The sequence below is a fragment of the Chiloscyllium plagiosum genome, unplaced genomic scaffold (assembly GCF_037043375.1).
Source record: "Chiloscyllium plagiosum isolate Xiang-an unplaced genomic scaffold, Cpla_swu_hap1 HiC_scaffold_2, whole genome shotgun sequence".
Taxonomy (NCBI): Eukaryota; Metazoa; Chordata; class Chondrichthyes; order Orectolobiformes; family Hemiscylliidae; genus Chiloscyllium; species Chiloscyllium plagiosum.
Window position 1 is genome coordinate 37146107 of NW_028270140.1, and position 19238 is coordinate 37165344.

General features: G+C 42.2%; 1 protein-coding gene and 1 long non-coding RNA gene across 5 annotated transcripts in view; one reads left to right on the forward strand and one right to left on the reverse strand.

Annotated features, from left to right (window-relative positions):
• The window catches only part of LOC148151860 (uncharacterized), a 148395-nt gene extending 130010 nt beyond the window's left edge, over positions 1-18385 (forward strand). Inside the window, exons 3-4 of the long non-coding RNA XR_015760094.1 lie at positions 12166-12341; positions 17882-18385. This is a non-coding gene — a long non-coding RNA (uncharacterized LOC148151860). The remainder of the gene's footprint in view (positions 1-12165; positions 12342-17881) is intronic.
• LOC122562673 (PALM2-AKAP2 fusion protein) overlaps positions 1-19238 on the reverse strand; it is a 378231-nt gene that overhangs the window by 296765 nt on the left and 62228 nt on the right. The window lies entirely within an intron of this gene.

Consider the following 19238-nt stretch of genomic DNA (forward strand, 5'->3'; position numbering starts at 1 on the left):
ATTCCGGATAATCAAATGCCGGATAATATAGTTTCGCCAAGCATCAAGACCTTGTGATCTTGCCGGATAATTGAATGCTGGATAATCGAGGTTCCTCTATACTCAATGACCTGGCCTTCACAGCCTTCTGTGGCAATGAATTCCATAGATTCACCACTCTCCGGCTGAAGAAGTTTCTCTTCATCCTCATTCTAAAGTGTCTTCCCTTTACTCTAAGGCTGTGCCCTCGGGTCCTAGCCTCTCCTGCTAATGGAAACATCTTACCACCGTCCACTCTGTCCAGGCTATTCAGTATTCTGTAAGTTTCAATTAGATCCCCTCTTATCTTTCTAAACTCCATCGAGTATAGACCCAGATCTTCAAACATTCCTCATATATTAAGCTTTTCATTTCTGGGATCATTCTTGCAAACCTCCCCTCGACCCACTCCAGGGCCAGTAAATCCTTCCTGAGAAATGGGGTCTGAAATTGCTCACAATACTCTGGTATGACTAGAGCGTTATAATGCCTCAGAAGTACATCCCTGCTTTTATATTCTAGTCCTCTTGAAATAAATGCCAACATTGTATTTGCCTTCCTAACTACCAACTCAACCTGAAAATTTAGCTTCTGAGAATCTTGGACTAGTACTCCAAAGTTGCCTTTGCACTTCAGATTTCTGAATTTTTTCCCCATTTAGAAAATAATCAATGCCTCTATTCTTACTACTAAAGTGCCATGCTGGAATCTGCATCCCTGTCCTCAAAGCAATTGTCTGGGTTATTCACTAACTCAGTGATATCACCATGTGCCACCACTATCCAGACTTTAAGTTCTGCAATTAGCTCATTGACTATCTCTCTCCTCCTTAAAAATGGATTGTTTCTGTCTCTATTTTTTCAAGGATGCTCATCAAGAATTTAAAAATAAAGTCGGTTCCATTTTAGAATCCAATTCCAAAGTTGGAATTTACTCATTCTTAGCTACTCGATTTTTTTAAAATGTAAGATTCAATTCAGAAAATTCTTATTTCTGTTTAGTATGGCTTAATTTGTCCAACATTAACTGAATTACAATGATTGTTCAGGCAATGCACTATGATTCACTTAATCCATTATTTGAGTTTAGAATCTCCATTCTTCTCAATGCTGGATAGATTAAATTAATTTTCCCAGCAGCTGTAGCATTTATTGGATTCTGAGGTTCTTAGCTGTTTTTGAGGCTGCTAATGGCCATTTGTCCATGCAAGTGGATCAGTCCATCATGATAATCTGCCTTCAAGTATCATTTAAGCACCAGCACTTTCAGTCATTTAATCCCTTAATTGAAATCTGTAATATTTTAAGGTTTTATTTTTCTCCGTCAGTATTCAGTGTTACTTCCACTTGTTTATTCTCTGCACATACAAATGACTGCAAATATGCAAAAACAGGGTCAGCAACCAATTGCTCAGGAGTCCCCTCTCATGAGGTTTACCCTATCGTTTGTGGGTACCAAACTTTTCCTGTTGGATTGCACAAACATGAAGGAAGCTTGCTGAGAGCAAGGCAGGAATTACAAGTAGGAATAAAATGCGAATCATTATGCTGCGCTGTGCAATAAAAAGCAATTATTTTAACCAAAAACATCTTTAGGTTCTGAATAAACGTGTTTGAGTTTATAATGATGACATAATTGTAGATGATGCCTTTGGTTTCAGGAACAGGTTTATTGTTACAATAATCATTATTTATGATATAACTGAGGAGATAAATTACTCCGAATGTGCCAAAAAATCAGTAGCTGAAAACATCATCTTATTTCCACACATCTCAAGTTGAAGTTTGTTTCAAGGACAATTTTGTTCACAACATTACAGGAAAAAAATTAAAAATATAATTTACGGTTGGGATTATTTTATTTTTGATTATTTCTATCAATGGATAGATTAATTTAACAGATATACTTTGCTTACTTTATATGCAAATTTTGCATCTACTAGAATTGTTTAGAATTATTAATATTTGTTTTTAAGCTTGCAAATGCCTCTACTCCAGGTGATTTTTTAAAAATTCATGATTCATGGGACATTTTTAAAAAGCTTCATGAAAAGTATCTTTTTTTTGCACTGCAAACTCTTCAGTTTTGAATATTCTTTCTTCGTTCCTGTGACTTCTCTCACCCTTTTGCCAGCCCTCTTGCTCAGTTTATACCACTCCCTTCCTCTCCTTATCCTGAAAGCTTCTCTGCCATCTTGATACTCATTCTGACCATATTTGGCTATTCTAAAGCTCTACCGACGGTCATCCGTCTTTCACCTAGAGTCATAGAGTCACAGAATTATACAGCATGGAAACAGACCCTTTGGACTAACTTGTCCATGCCGACCAGATGTCCTAAATTAATCTACTCCCATTTGCCAGCATTTGGCCCATATCCCTCTAAATCCTTCTTATTCATATACCCACAGAGATGCCTTTTAAATGTTGTAATTGTACCCACCTCCTCCACTTCCTCTAGCAGTTCATTTCATACATGCACTGCCCTCTGAGTGAAAAGGTTGCCACTTAGGTCCCTTATATATCTTTCTCCTCTCATCTTAAATCTATGCCCTCTGGTTTTGGTCTCCCTACCCTGGGAAAGAGACCTTGGCTATTCATGCTATCCATGCCTCACCTGCTTTTATAAACCTTGGTAAGGCCACCCTTCAGCCTCTGATGTTCCAGGGAAAAAGCCCCAGCCTATTCAGCCTCTCCCTATAGCTCAAACCCTTCAGTTCCGGCAACATCTTTGTAAATCTTTTCTGCACCTTTTCAAATTTAACAACATCCTTCCTAAAGCAGGGAGACCAGATTGTTAAAAACTTGAGCTTATCCAAAACTCTGCTATTCATATCCTTTAACCGCACCAGGATGCGTTCACACATCATCCCTGTGCGAGATGATCTATTGACTCCCAGTCCAGCAACAGCTTGATTTTAAAATTCGCCTCCCCCCCCTCCTCGGTTTTCAATTCCTCTTTGCCCTCAGGAGTTTGAAGTGATGACTCCTTCACTGACTTCTTTTGGCTGAGTATCTGAGTGACCTTTCAGAAGTTGGCATTGAGTGTTCACTGCTCGTTTATTTTTAATTTGAACTTATTGTATTGTATTCCAGCACAGATGGTTTCGAAGTAATTATCTTCCACCATTGTGGGCACTGTCAGATTGTAATTGAATCATGGAGAAAGGTACAGGGCGGTGTAAGGTTCACTGTCTGTTAATGTCTTATTTTCATAGCTTCATTATGATGGAAGCAGAAGTAGGCCCATCGAGCCTGCTCCGCCATTCATTAAGATCATGGCTGATCTATCCATTGTTTCAGTTCCTCCTATCTTCATTATCCCCTTAACTCCTCTACCATGTAAAAACCCATCCAACTGTGTCTTGAATATATTTAATGAAGCTGTTTCTACTATTTCTTTGGGCAGAGAATTCCATAGATTCACTACTCTCTGGGAAAAGCCTCCTCATCTCTGTCCTAAATATATTCCCCCTAATCTTGAGGCCTAGTTCTAGCCTCATCCACCAGCAGAAACAAATTGCCTATCTTATCTATCCATTCCATAATTTTACATGTTTCAATCAGATCCCCTTTCATTCTTCCAAATTCTAGTGAGTACAGTCCCAGGTGGCTCAACCTCTCCTCATAGGGTAACTCCCTCATCTCCAGAATCAATCTGATGAACCTCCTCTGCACCACCTCTAAAGCCAATATATCCTTCCTCAAGTAAGGAGACCAGAACTGCACACAATATTCCAGGTACGGCCTCACCAATACCTTGTACAATTGCAGCAGAATGTCCCTCCTCTTAAATTCAATCCCTCTAGCAATGAAAGTCAATATTCCTTTTGCCTTCCTGATTACCTGTTGCTCTTGTAAATCAACTTTTAGCGATTCATGTATGAGCACTCCTAAGTCCCTTTGCACTACAGCATGCTGCCATCTTTCACCATTTAAATAATACTCTGACCTACTATTTTTACTTCCAAGCTGGATAACCTCACATTTACCAACATTGTACTTCATCTGCCGGACCCTTACCCACTCACTTAACTGATCGAAATCTCTCTGCAGAACCTCCACCTCCACTCTCTCCTTTCTATTGGTTGATCAGTGCTCTCTCTGCTAGTACATTCCCCATAACTCCTTGCATTCTTATCTTATGGATGAGTCTTTTTTGCAGCACCTTATTGAAAGTCTTCTGGAAATCCAAGTATACAACATCCACCTGTTTCCCTCCATCCACCATGCTTGTTAATTCCTCCAAGAACTCCAGTAAGTTCGTCAAACATGACCTTCCCTTCCTGACTCCATGCTGTGTCTACCTGATGGAGCCCTTTCCATCCAGATGTCTCACTATTTCTTCTTTAATGATAGCCTCCAGCATTTTCCCGACTGCAGATGTATAAGCTAACTGGCCTATAGTTACCCACTACTCTTGGTTACTTTGTAAGCCTGTACTTTTGATTGGATGCCTTCTTTTATGTGCTTAGTTATCCAAGGCTGGCTCTTCCTACCCTTTCTATCCTTGTTTTTGACCAGAAAATACTTTCCTTGAGCACTGTGAGAAATCTCTTTGAAAATCCTCCACTTTTCCTCAACCGTTCCACTATATAACTTGTGTTCCCAGTCTAATTTAGCTAACTCCTTCCTCATCCCATTATAGTCTCCCTTGTTTAAGCATAACACCTTGGTTTTAGGTCATATTATTTCACCCTCCATTTTTACCGACATTTGATCATACTGTGACCACTCTTTCCGAGAGGATCCATAACTACGAGATCATTAATTTTACCTGTCTCATCACACAGCTCCAGATCTACGATTGCATGCTCCCTTGTATGTTTGGTAACATGCTGTTCAAGAAAGTTATCACGGATGAGTTCCATGAACTCCTCTTCAAGACTGCCTCTACCGACTTGATTCAGCCAATTAATGAACATGTTAAAGTCCCCCATGACTACTGCCGTTCCATTCTTAGATGCATCAGATATTTCTTGATTGATTGCCTGTGCCACTGTGGCATTATCATTGGATGGGCTATAGACTACTTTTATTGTGGTTCTGTTCGCCGAGCTGGGAATTTGTGTTGCAGACGTTTCGTCCCCTGTCTAGGTGACATCCTCAGTGCTTGGGAGCCTCCTGTGAAGCGCTTCTGTGATGTTTCCTCCGGCATTTATAGTGATTTGTATCTGCCGCTTCTGGTTGTCAGTTCCAGCTGTCTGCTGCAGTGGCCGGTATATTGGGTCCAGGTCGATGTGCTGATTGATTGAATTTGTGGATGAGTGCTATTCCTCTAGGCCACTGCAGCGGACAGCTGGAACTGACAACCAGAAGCGGCAGATACAAATCACTATAAATGCCGGAGGAAACATCACAGAAGCGCTTCACAGGAGGCTCCCAAGCACTGAGGATGTCACCTAGACAGGGGACAAAATGTCTGCAAATTCCCAGCTCGGCGAACAGAACCACAACAACAACGAGCACTCGAGCTACAAATCTTCTCCCAAACTATAGACTACTCTCACCAATAACTTCTTCCCCTTACTATTCCTGGTCTCCACCCAAATGGATTTAACATTTTGCTCCTTAGATCCTATATCATCTTGCTTTATTGCCCGAATCTCATCCTTAATTAAAGTATGACCTGGTGTAGCTTGACATTTGACCTGCGATTGAATTAAGATACAAAACTAACACTGAGAAGTTTCTGACACTGATCTAACAATGCTTTTTGGAATTTAGAATCATAAAATTCCTACAGTATGGAGGAGGCTATTCAGCCCATTGAGTCTGCACCAACTGTCCGAAGAGCATCCAACCCAGACTCCACCTATCCCCGTAATGCCACATTTATCGTGGCTGTTCCACCTAGCCTGCACATCCTCGGACACTAATGACAATTTAGCATGGCACATTGACTGTGGGAGGTAACTGGAGCACATGTAGAATGTGCAAACGCTACGCAGACAGTCACCCAAGGCTGGAATCAAATTCTGGTCCCTAGTGCGGTAAGGTAGCAGTGCTAACTACTATGCCAACATGGATATTAAAGTCTGGTCTGACTTCCATCAGTTAGCAGATCATTTGCATATTCTCCCCATGTCTGCATGGGTTTCCTCTGGGTGCTCCGGTTTACTCTCACAGTCCACAGATGTGCCAATTAGGTGGATTGGCCATGCTAAATTGCCCATATGTCCGGGTATGTGCAGACTTGGTGGATTAGCCATAGAAAATGCTGGGTGTTAGGGATAAGGTAGGGAGATGGGTCTGGATGGGATGCTCTTCAGAGGGTTGGTGAGACTCATTGGGCTGAATGGCCTATTTCACACTGTGGGGAATCCATTATTCTATGATCTGTCTAGATTGCTCATACCGTTGTAAGGCTGAGGCACGAATGGCTTTCCCTGAGGTGCCGTAGTACTGTGTATTTCTTGTTATCTTCCAACAACAACTTGCATTCATACTGCACCTTTAGCATAAAGGTATCCTAAGGTGTTTCACAGGAGCAATTTAAAGCAAATTGTGAAACCAAGCACCAGGGGGCAATTGAACAAAAGCTTGGCCCAAGAGCTAGATTTTAAGGAGTATCTTATAGGGAGGAAGAGAAGTAGAGTTGTGATGAGAATAGAGAGAAACCTCCAGAGTGTAGAGTTGAGGCAGTTGAAGGCAGGGTACCTCATTAGAGAGATTAAAATCAGGGAAGCTCAAGGATTGAAGGAGAGTGGCTGGAGGTGATTACAGAGATAGGGAGGGCAAAGGTCTTTGGGGGATTCAAAGACAAGTATGAGAAGTTAAAAACCAACATGTTACCTAACAAGGAGTTGATGTATCCCAGCAAGCACAGAGGTAATGAGTGAATGCAACTTGGTGTGAGTTAAAATACAGGCAGCAGAATTTTGGATGATTTATTGCAGGCAAGGCGGTCAGCTGTGCTTTTCCAGCTCCACACTCTCGACTCTAATCTCTAGCAACTGCAGTCCTCACTTTCGCCTAATGCATTGCAAGAGTCAGGGGTAGACATAACAAAACATTCAGTGTCCTCTCTGTTCTGAACATATTGCCTTGCACTGGTATACATTCTACTTGCATTGATCATGTTCAAACTAACATTCATTCCAATTGAGCTTAGTACATTGAAAGATCGGAATAGAATTAGGCCATTCAGCTCCTCCAGTCCGTTGCAATATTAAATTGTCCAGGGTAGGTCTGAATCTCAATTCCATCAAATATCTATTAATCTGTTTTGAAATTTTCAATATTGATGCCAACCCTCAGCTGCTTTTAGCAGAGGAGATTTCCAGATTTCCACTTTCTTCTTGTGTGAAGAAATGCTTCCTGACATCACCCTGACAGTCCCACTCATATTTTTAAGATGATTTCCCTTTGTTCTGCGCTGTCCCACCAGAGGAAATTTCTGTCTATCTATCCAATCAACTCCCTTAATCATCTTAAACACCTCAATTAAATTATCCCCTTAATCTTCCATACTCATGGGAATATAAGTTTATGCAAGCTGTCCATATAATTTAGCCCTTGAAAGATGAGTATCACTTTAGTGAATCATCTGCCCTGCCCTTTATTACACAGGGGATCAAAGGATATGGAGCTACAGCTGGTAAATGGAGTTGAGGTACTGATCAGATTTGAGCAAATTGAACAAGAGAGCAGATTTCCTATTATCTGGCTGAATGTGCCAATTAAAAGGAAAACTATACAATTGCACAAGTTGTCTGCAGCACCTCTGTGGTAAAAGGTTCTGTGAAAATTGAAGTAAATGGTGAGATGGCGTTAAATTCATTGCTGGTTAACGCATTCCAAATGCCCCTTTGTTCTTACTGCCATTCTGTCTGAGCTGGATCAGGTCAAACACAGCTTAAGGGAAAAAAGAGAAAAGTTTCTTCCAATGTGTACAGGTATTTGAATGTGGTCAGTAAGTGCTGGGGGATGTTACAAATTATTGAGAAAATAAGAGATAATTGGAAAATAATGAGCAAATGAAGACATTTTGAAACTCATTGGAACAGCGAGTATGAGGGGGGCTGTTGTTTTCATCAGGTTAATGGTGGAATTGTGCAGATCACCTAACGATATGTGGTGGTATAGAATCACAGATAACATTCTTCCCCACGCATTTCTTGATGGTTTGCACATTAAACCTTATTATTTTTAATTAGTGTCAAATTTCTGAGCAGTTATTTTGAGTGGGGAATGTGTAGAATTGTGGAGAGACAGCTGTCACATGCAGGATCACCAACTGAACTTAATTAGCTTTTCTAACTCAATCACTCCCTGAAGTCAGGAATGTGAACATTGGCTATGACTGGTCAGGCACAGAATAATACATGATCTAGTGCAGGGTGGCCACAAGACCTTACTACAATCAGTGCAACCGATAGGTTGATGAGTGAGGAGTAAAAGTCTCACCTAGAATAATCCTTCATCATGTATACCACTGACAACATATCATAGCTGACAGCACAGAGGTACAAAAGCAAATAAATAGTTCAAGAGATTAGCAGTGATTTATATTGAAAACCAAGGCAGCAGTCCAAACCACAGATCTGATCAAAGATTTAGCAGCTTGAAACTTCCCCTCATGTCTGATGACACCATTTGAATCTTAAGGTCACTGATTTACAAGCCTCTGTAGATATCCATCAAACTCACTCTATTATTCAACCACTGCTAAGGCACACTCACAGTATGAATGCGATTGGACAATTGCCACATCTTTTATCTTCATTCTCCTCCCCTCCCTGTCCCAGGCTGGGTTTAACATTTAAGTAAGAATGACAGATAAAACAGCAACCTTCTTCGCAGCCTACTCTCAGCTTTCTTGCCAAGAATAGGGACTGTAGGGGTGAGGGGTATGGGGGTGAGAGATGTCGAGAATTATTTAGCAGGAACTCTGGTCATTCTCAAGTCTTGTATCAACTGCAAAGCACTTTGCTGGTCAACCAAAGAGGAAACAGTTATATATGAAGTTTTATACATCAAGAAAAATAATCACTTGCCCATTTATAACCTGATGCACAGTCTCAGGACATTCTACAGAGGTTTCTAGCCAAATAAAAGTATTTTTAAAATGTGGTCATGGTTGTAATGTGGCAAACACAACAATTTGCAGACAGTGAGGTCCCAACAATGATGAATGTAAAGGTTGAATCATCGTTTTCAGCAATGTTGGTGGGGTCAGTGGGACCACCCCAACTCTTCTTCAACATAATGCCATGGTGTCATTTACATCAGCCTGAGAAGGCTGATGGAGCCTCAGTGTAACATCTCGTGGCCTCCCTAACACTCATGCTGTACTGCATTAGAGAGGCCTAGATTCTATGCTGAAGTCTGTGGAGGGAACTTTAACCCACAGCCTCAGAGGGAAGAGTTCTATCCACTGGCACCTAATCCGACACACATTAAACACCTTAGATTCATCTAGCTCCCATGGAGTTGCAAGAAAAGGCATAAGGCTTGGAACTACTCCATATGTTTGTGGATAAAAAGGTGCTTGAGTAGGATAGTGTGTCACTTCTGGCTAGCTGAAATGAGCCATGTTACAGAGCTTGACTGTTTATCTTAAATTGGTTGCTAGTGCAGCTACTAGCACACTTTGTTTTGGTTTTATTGTCACATGTACTCAAGTACAGGAGTGCAATGAAAAGTGTATAATGTTGCCATTCCCAGCACCATCTTGGATACAAACTACCTAGGTATGAAATCTTAGGTACAAAAGTAGAAAAATAAAGAAATAAGTTAAAACATCACGACTGTAGAAAATAAAGAAATACAGTTGAGATTAGATTCCCTACAGTGTGGAAACAGGCCCTTCGGCCCGACCAGTCCACACTGACCCTCCGAAGAGTAACCCACCCAGACCCATTTCACTCTAACCAATGTACCTAACACTATTGGCAATTCAGCATGGTCAATTCACCTGGCCTGCGGGAGAAAACCAGAGAACCTCACGCAGTCACGGGGAGAATGTGCACACTCCACACAGACAGTCACCTGAGGTCAGGATCGAACCTGGGACCCTGGTGCTGTGAGGCAGCAGCGCTAACCACTGAGCCACCGTGCCACCCATAGTTAAAAGTTAAACATTACAATCCTTTCTTAAGCTATGAGCCTGTAGTTGCTCCATGCTGGGCTTTTCCCACAAGGGCTCTCTTGCCTCTTTGCTGGGCAAAGTCTTGCCCAAACAGTTTTTACAAATACATTAAGGACAAATGGGTAACTAGGGAGACAATAGGGCCCCTCAAAGCTCAGTAAGGCAGCCTTTGTGTGGAGCCGCAGAAAATGGGGGAGATACTAAATGAGTATTTTGCATCAGTATTTACTGTGGAAAACGATATGGAAGATATAGACTGTCGGGAAATAGATGGTGACATCTTGAAAAATGTCCAGATTACAGAGGAGGAAATGCCTTGAAACAGGTTAAGGTAGATATATCCCCAGGACCCGATCAGATGTACCCTAGAACTCTGTGGGAAGCTAGGGAAGTGATTTCTGGGCTTCTTGCTGAGATATTTGTATCAACGATAGTCACAGGTGAGGTGCCGGAAGACTGGAGGTTGGCTAACGTGGTGCCACTGTTTACGAACGGTGGTAAGGACAAGCCAGGGAACTATAGACCAGTGAGCTTGACGTCGGTGGTGGGCAAGTTGTTGGAGGGAATCCTGAGGGACAGGATGTACAAGTATTTGAAAAGGCAAGGACTGATTAGGGATAGTCAACATGGCTTTGTGCGTGGGAAATCATGTCTCACGAACTTGATTGAGTTTTTTGAGGAAGTAACAAAGAGTATTGATGAGGGCAGAGTGGTAGATGTGATCTATATGGACTTCAGTAAGGCGTTTGACAAGGTTCCCCATGGGAGACTGATTAGCAAGCTTAGATTTCATGGAATACAGGGAGAACTAGCCATTTGGATATAGAACTGGCTCAAAGGTAGAAGACAGAGGATGGTGTTGGAGGGTTGTTTTTCAGATTGGAGGCCTGTGACCAATGGAGTGCCACAAGGATTGATGCTGGGCCCTCTACCTTTTCTCATTTACATAAATGATTTGAATGTGAGCATATGAGGTACAGTTAGTAAGTTTGCAGATGACACCAAAATTGGAGGTGTAGTGGACAGCGAAGAAGGTTACCTCAGATTACAACAGGATCTTGACCAGATGGGCCAATGGGCAGAGAAGTGGCAGATGGAGTTTAATTCAAGGTTTACAAAATTATGAGGGGCGTGGATAGGGTAAATAGACAAAGTCTTTTCCCTGGGGTCAGGGAGACCAGAACTAGAGGGCATAGGTTTAGGGCGAGAGGGGAAAGACATAAAAGAGACCTACAGGGCAACTTTTTCACACAGAGGGTGGTACGTGTGTGGAATGAGCTGCCAGAAGAAGTGGTGGAGGCTGTACAATTGCAACATTTAAGAGGCATTTGGATGGGTATATGAATAGGAAGGGTTTGGAGGGATATGGGCCGGGTGCTGGCAGGTGGAACTAGATTGGGTTGGGATATCTGGTTGGCATGGACGGGTTGGACCGAAGGGTCTGTTTCCATGCTGTACATCTCTATGACTATATAACTGCTGCTGACCGCCATCTGGGCTCATATTGTTCAGCAAGTATTACCAAACACAGAATCTCTTCTAGTTTCATTAGCATGTTTCCTATCCTTGAATAAACCGAAGTAAGCTTTCTTTTGGAGTGGCATGATGAGAGTGAAGCAAGTTTTTTTTAGATTAGATTACTTACAGTGTGGAAATAGGCCCTTCGGCCCAACAAGTCCACACTGACCCACTGAAGCGCAACCCACCCAGACCCATTCCCCTACACTTAATACTACAGGCAATTTAGCATGGCCAATTCACCTAACCTGTGCATTTTTGGATTGTGGGAGGAAACCGGAGCACCCGGAGGAAACCCACGCAGACACGGGGAGAATCTGCAAACTCCACATAGAGAGTCGCCTGAGGCGGGAATTGAACTAGGTCTCTGGCGCTGTGAGGCAGCAGCGCTAACCACCGTGCTGCCCACAATTGCTGGAATTACTTTCAGCAGCCACCATTTAATAAACTGTTAAGTTGCAGGCGCATCACAATAAAACGTGTCAGCTGTGATTCAATGCATTTTAACACCAACTTGTGTTTTGGTCTCCATTTCAGGATTTGAGCACAACCATGTGGTTGATGTTACAGTACAGGAATGAAGGGGAGCTGTCTTTCAGCAGAGATATGAAGCGAAGTTCTGATGTGTCATCACAGGTGGATACAAAAGATCCTATAGAACTATCCTCCTCTTTACTTATCCCTCAATCAATCTCACTGCTGCAGATGATTTGGTTAGTAATTTTAGTCTTTTTGTGGGAGCTTGCTGTGTGCAAATTGGTGCCTAGCTTCTTGCATTACAATTGTGGTTACATTTTAACATGAACTTCATTGGCAGTGAAGTGCTTTGGGATGTTCTGTGGTAAAGAAAAGGACAATCTCAATGAAATTTATTTTTCAATTACGTAGAGTTTGTTCTTTTTTTAAAAATGTCATCTTCCTCGAGTAACCACAGTTCTCATGCTTGCTCTGCCAAATAAATAAAACTTTCAGGATAAACAAAGATCTTTTTGTATTGGACTTAAACTGTACGTTTGGCAAAGCTTGCTAAGTCCTACAACAAAGCCAACTGTACTGAGAGGGCTTGCTCTTTGTTCAAGAGAACCTGAATGGTAAGAATTGCCAGCAAGACTCCCTAGAAATTGTTCTGTTGTGACTTATGTCAGCTTGAAAAGTAATGAGAACCGAGACTCTAATTCTCCTGCCCATTTTGAAATAGTCTGCATTTTCTCTGAAGGAAGATAATTATTTGAAGCTAGGCAGAGCAAATGACCAGTTTACCCCAGGCAATTGCAAGTGGAGTACTGCACAATGATCTCGATTGTACCAGAGAACAGGTTGGCAGTGTAGAGGGGAAGTAAGATAAATAAGTAGTCCATTCAGAATTATTTTTATTTGGAGCTAAAATTACACCCAATTTAAAGAATTTAAGTAAAGCCAACAGCACAACCTTATGAAACATGAAGAAGTAGCTGATTTTTGTAATTACCACAAACTATCATGAGAAATAAAAGTTTACAGGGGCACTTTTCACTGGCTTATAAAGGTTGTCTCATGAGATCTTTAGAAACAAACAGAGTTTTCCTGATTACCTGAGCAAGCTCCCCTAATCCCTAAAAATTAATAGCATTTTTAAAAATCAAAATGGCACAATTGCTTTGAAATAATGCAAGTGCTCAAAATTTCCATGCATAACGGTGAAGGAGAGATTTAATAGAGGGGTTTGGAACTGTAGAGGGACATCTTAGCAAATAAATAGAAACTGTTTCCACTTGCAGGAGGGTTGGTAACCAGAAGACATAGACTGAAGATAATTGGCAAAATAAAAGAAGAGAGATGAGGTGATGTGCAACCTGTTGCCATGATCTGGGAGAGGAATACAACGAACAGGAGCAGGGATAGGCCTTGAGTCCACCAAGCCTATCCTGCCATTTAACTAGGCTATGGCTGATGAAGTCATAGAGTCATAGAGATGTACAGCATGGAAACAGACCCTTCGGTCCAACCCGTCCATGCCGACCAGATATCCCAACCCAATCTAGTCCCACCTGACAGCACCCAGCCTATATCCCTCCAAACCCTTCCTATTCATATACCCATCCAAATGCCTCTTAAATGTTGCAGTTGTACCATCCTCCACCACATCCTCTGGCAGCTCATTCCATACACATACCACCCTCTGCGTGAAAACGTTGCCCCGTAGGTCTCTTTTATATCTTTCCCCTCTCACCCTAAACCTATGCCTTCTAGTTCTGGACTTCCTGACCCCGGGGAAAAGACTTTGCCTATTTACCCTATCCATGGCCCTTATAATTTTATAAACCTCTATAAGGTCACCTGTCAGCCTCTGACGCTCCAGGGAAAACAGCCCCAGCCTGTTCAGCCTCTCCCTACAGCTCAAATCCTCCAACCCTGGCAACATCCTTGTAAATCTTTTCTGAACTCCTTCAAGTTTCACATCTTTCCGAGAGGTAGGAGACCAGAATTGCACGCAATATTCCAACAGTGGCCTAACCAATGTCCTGTACAGCCGCAACATGACCTCCGAACTCCTGTGTTCAATACTCTGACCAATAAAGGAAAGCATACCTTCTTCACTATCCTATCTCCCAGCGACTCCACTTTCAAGGAGCTATGAACCTGCACTCCAAAATCTCTTTGTTCAGCAATACCTTACCATTAAGTGTATAAGTCCAACTAATATTTGCTTTCCCAAAATGCAGCACCTCTCATTTATCAGAATTAAACTCCACCTGCCACTTCTTAGCCCATTGGCCCATCTGATCAAGATCCTGTTGTAATCTGAGGTAACTCTCTTTGCTGTCCACTACACCTCCAATTTTGGTGTCATTGGCAAACTTACTAACTGTACCTCTTATGCTCGCATGCAAATCATTTATGTAAATGACAGAAAGTAGAGGACCCAGCGCCGATCCTTGTGGCACTCCACTGGTCACAGGCCTCCAGTCTGAAAAACAACCCTCCACCACCACCCTCTGTCTTCTACCTTTGAGCCAGTTCTGTATCCAAATGGCTAGTTCTCCCTATATTCCGTGAGATCTAACCTTGCTAATCAGTCTCCCATGGGGAACCTTGTCAAATGCCTTACTGAAGCCCATACAGATCACATCTACCACTCTGCCCTCATCAATACTCTTTGTTACTTCCTCAAAAAACTCAGTCAAGTTTGTGAGACATGATTTCCCACGCACAAAGCCATGTTGACTATCCCTAATCAGTCCTTACCTTTCCAAATACATGTACATCCTGTCCCTCAGGATTCCCTTCAACAACTTGCCCACCACCTGGCTTGTCCTTACCATCCTTCTTAAACAGTGGCACCACGTTAGCCAACCCCCAGTCTTCCAGCACCTCACCTGTGACTATCAATGGTACAAATATCTCAGCAAGAGGCCCAGCAATCACTTCCCTAGCTTCCCACAGAGTTCTAGGGTTCACCTGATCAGGTCCTGGGGATTTATCCACCTTTACCCATTTCAATACATCCAGCACTTCCTCCTCTGTAATATGGACATTTTGCAAGATGTCACCATCTATTTCCCTACAGTCTATATCTTCCACATTCCTTTCCACAGTAAATACTGATACAAAATATTCATTTAGTATCTCCTCCATTTTCTGTGGCTACACACAGAGGCCACCTTGCTGATCTTTGAGGGGTCCTATTCTTTCCCTAGTTAGCCTTTTGCCCTTAATGTATTTGTAAAAATTCTTTGGATTCTCCTTAATTCTATTTACCAAAACTATCTCATGTCCCCTTTTTGCCCTCCTGATTTCCCTCTTAGGTATACTCCTACTTCCTTTGTACTCTTCTAAGGATTCACTCGATCGGTCCTGTCCATACCTGACATATACCTCCTTCTTTTTCTTAACCAAACCCTCAATTTCTTTAGTCATCCAGCATTCCCTATACCTACCAGCCTTCCCTTTCACCTTCACAGGAAGATACTCTCTCTGGATTCTCGTTATCTCATTTCTGAAGGCTTCCCATTTTTCAGCCATCCCTTTACCTGCGAACATCTGTCTTGAATCAGCTTTCGAAAGTTCTTGCCTAATACCGTCAAAATTGGCCTTTCTCCAATTTAGAACTTCAACTTTTAGATCTGGTCTATCCTTTTCCATCATTATTTTAAATCTAATAGAATTATGGTCGCTGGCCCCAAAGTGCTTCTCCACTGACACCTCAGTCACCTGCCCTGCCTTATTTCCCAAGAGTAGGTCAAGTTTGCACCTTCTCTAGTAGGTATATCCACATACTGAATCAGAAAATTGTCTTGTACACACTTAACAAATTCGTCTCCATCTAAACCCTTAACAATATGGCAGTCCCAGTCACTGTTTGGAAAGTTAAAATCCCCTCCATAACCACCCTATTATTCTTGCAGATAGCTGAGATCTCCTTACAAGTTTGTTTCTCAATTTCCCTCTGACTATTAGGGGGATCTATAATACAATCCCAATAAGGTGATCATCCCTTTCTTATTTCTCAGTTCCACCCAAATAACTTGCCTGAATGTATTTCTGGGAATATTCTCCCCCAGCACAGCTGTAATGCTCTCCCTTATCAAAAATGCAATTCCCCTCCTCTCTTTCCTCCCTTTCTATCCTTCCTGTAGCATTTATATCCTGGAACATTAAGCTGCCAGTCCTGTCCATCCCTGAGCCATGTTTCTGTAATTGCTATGATATCCCAGTCCCATGTTCCTAACCATGCCCTAAGTTCATCTGCCTTCCCTGTTAGGCCCTTTGCATTGAAGTAAATGCAGTTTAATTTATTAGTCCTACCTTGTCCCTGCCTGCCCTAACTGTTTGACTCGCTTCTGTTCTCAACTGTACCAGTCTCAGATTGATCTCTTTCCTCACTATCTCCCTGGGTCCCACACCCCCCAACCTTACTTCTAACTCAATACCATTTTCCTATAATGTCTCCATAACCCTTGAAATCTTTAATGCCTAGAAACCTATAGATCTCTGTCTTGAATGCGCTAAATTATTGAGACTCTGGGGTAGAGAATTCCAACCATCTGAATTCCTCATTATTAGAGCACTAAAATGCTTGCCTGTTATTCTGAAATGGTGCCCACTGGTTTTCGACCCTGCAGACTGTGGAAATATCCCTCTTGCCTCAAAGCCATCAGTACTGAACGCACTGTCTGGAAGACCAGTGGAAGCAGATTCAATTATAACTTTCAAAATGGAATTTGAAGGGAGAATGTTGCTGGATGGAGGGGAAAAGTCAACAGAATAGTTCTAATTGGATAGTTCTTTCGTGTGATGCATCTAATGGTTGCTTTCTTTCCTCTAACCCGCTATGATTGGCTATGGCCCTGTGGTGGGCCCAGGGCATGGTTAAGTGCCTGGACATGACCATCGTGCACACCCCCACAGCTCACAGCCAAATGTCATGGGGAGGTTCAATGATGCACAAGATATGCCTTAGATGGAGTAGGGGTATATTTGGGACATTTATTTTCACTAAGGAGGCTATTAATTTCAACTAAAGGCTGGGAAGCAAAGATGAAGAGAGAGATGGTGGGCAGAGGTCTGTGCAGGGCCATAAACTCAACTGAATGTAGTTATTTTAAACCATCTGTTCAGACATGTTTTGACATACTTCTGGAGCTGGTTGAAGTTGAATATTGTCCTCATGACTCAGAGGTAGGGAAACCACAAGAGTCCTTTCTCCTTTGTTCTAGATATTTTCTCCTGTTTAGCCTGTTCAGAGATGTTGTTAGACACCTCTGGAGCAGATGAGACTTGAACCTGGGACTTCTAGTTCAGGGAGAGGGACAGCACCACTGCACAGCAAAAGCCCTCCTTTGATTAGATGTACACTTGAAGGTTTTATCACAAGACGTTCCGCCTCCAACTGGTCAGCTTGGTCAAACCTTCATTGCTCCCCAACGCTACAATATTTTGATAATTAACAAAAATGTTCAAAAGGAACATGATGGAGAAATATGCTATCGTGTTTAATGCTCATTTTATTTTTATCTCTGGATTGCCTGAAGTAATGTCTGGGAGATTAATCCTTAATTACTGGATACTTCAGGGCACTCCTGGAGGGTGGGAAGCCCTACAATGGGGGGCTAGGTGTATAGCAGTTACTAAATATCCTTTCCTTGAAGGAAGAGGTTATACAATATCCACTTTTCATGTGGCCCAGGCTTTGACCCTGTTCAGGTGGTCACTTCACACACAGATGGTTCCAGAAATTTGGCATGACGTTGAATGCCCTTGCCAACTTTTATAGGTGCGCCAGCGAGAGCATTCTGTCTGGATGATTCACTACCTGGAACGGCAACTGTACCATTCAGGATCGGAGATGGTTACAGAGAGTGGTGAACTTGGCCCGGACAATCATAAAGGTCAACCGCCCATCTATAGAATCGATCTACCAGGCCTGCTGTTAAGGAAAGGCTGCCAGCATTCTCAAAGATCCATCCCAACCTGGCAATGTTTTCTACAACCTCCACCATCAAGGAGAAGGTACAGAAGTCTGAACACGTGCACAGCCGGTTTCGCAACAGTTTCTACCCTACTGTTGTTAGGATACTGAATGGACTCACAAACTCTTAACATTTGCCTGTACCTGTATTTTTGTTTTTGCCACTGTTTACCTATTATTTACTATCTATGCTACTTAGCTATGTGATCTGCCTGTATTGCTTGCAAAACAAAGCTTTTCACTGTGCCTCGGTACATGTGACAATAAATTCAATTCAACTCAATTCAATAAATGATCCAGTGTTCCTATGCTGAGCTCTGCTGAATGGCAATACATAGGAAATTTTGAAATGAAGGCTCTTGCTATTGACCCTCGCCCGACGCCCACTTGCCCCAGACTCTCCACTTTATAACAATGACCTTGATAGGCTAGGGTTTTTTTTCCCTGGAGCATCAGTAGTTGAGGGGTGACCTTATATACATTTATAAAATCATGACAGGTATAGATAAGGTGAATAGCTAAGGGCTTTTCCCCAGGGTTGGGGAGTCCAAAACTAGATGGCATAGGCTTAAGGTGAGAGGAGAAAGATTTAAAAGGGACCTGAGAGACAACCTTTCACACAGCGGGTGGTGCACATATGGAACACGCTGCCAGAGGAAATGGCAGAGGTGAGCACAATTACAACATTTGGACAGGTACATGCATAGGAAAGTTTTAGAAGGATATGGGCCAAATGCAGGCAAATGGGACTAGTTTAGCTTAGAAAACTGGGTCTGCATGAACAAGATGGGTTGAAGGGCCTGTGTCCATGCTGTATGACTCTGTGACTCAAAAAATAGTCAGATTTTCCCACCTTAATACATTTGCCTTAAATTTAGAAACTGATGCATTTGGTGTGGTGGTGTTATGCTTATGTAACTGAAGTAGCAATCCAAAAGTGTGGATTAATAGTTCAGGTTCAAATGTAAGTACAAATACCCTGTTGTGCAGTTTGAGAATTTGAGTTCAGTTTTTAAAAAAAACTTTCACCTGTAATAGTGATGAGAAAGAGTTAAATCCCAAGAAGGAAATCTCCAAGCTCTTAAGAGGCCTTACTCAGGATATGTAGCAAAAAGGACCAGAAATCCAGAGGCCTAGAGTAATGAATGGCCTAGAGACATCA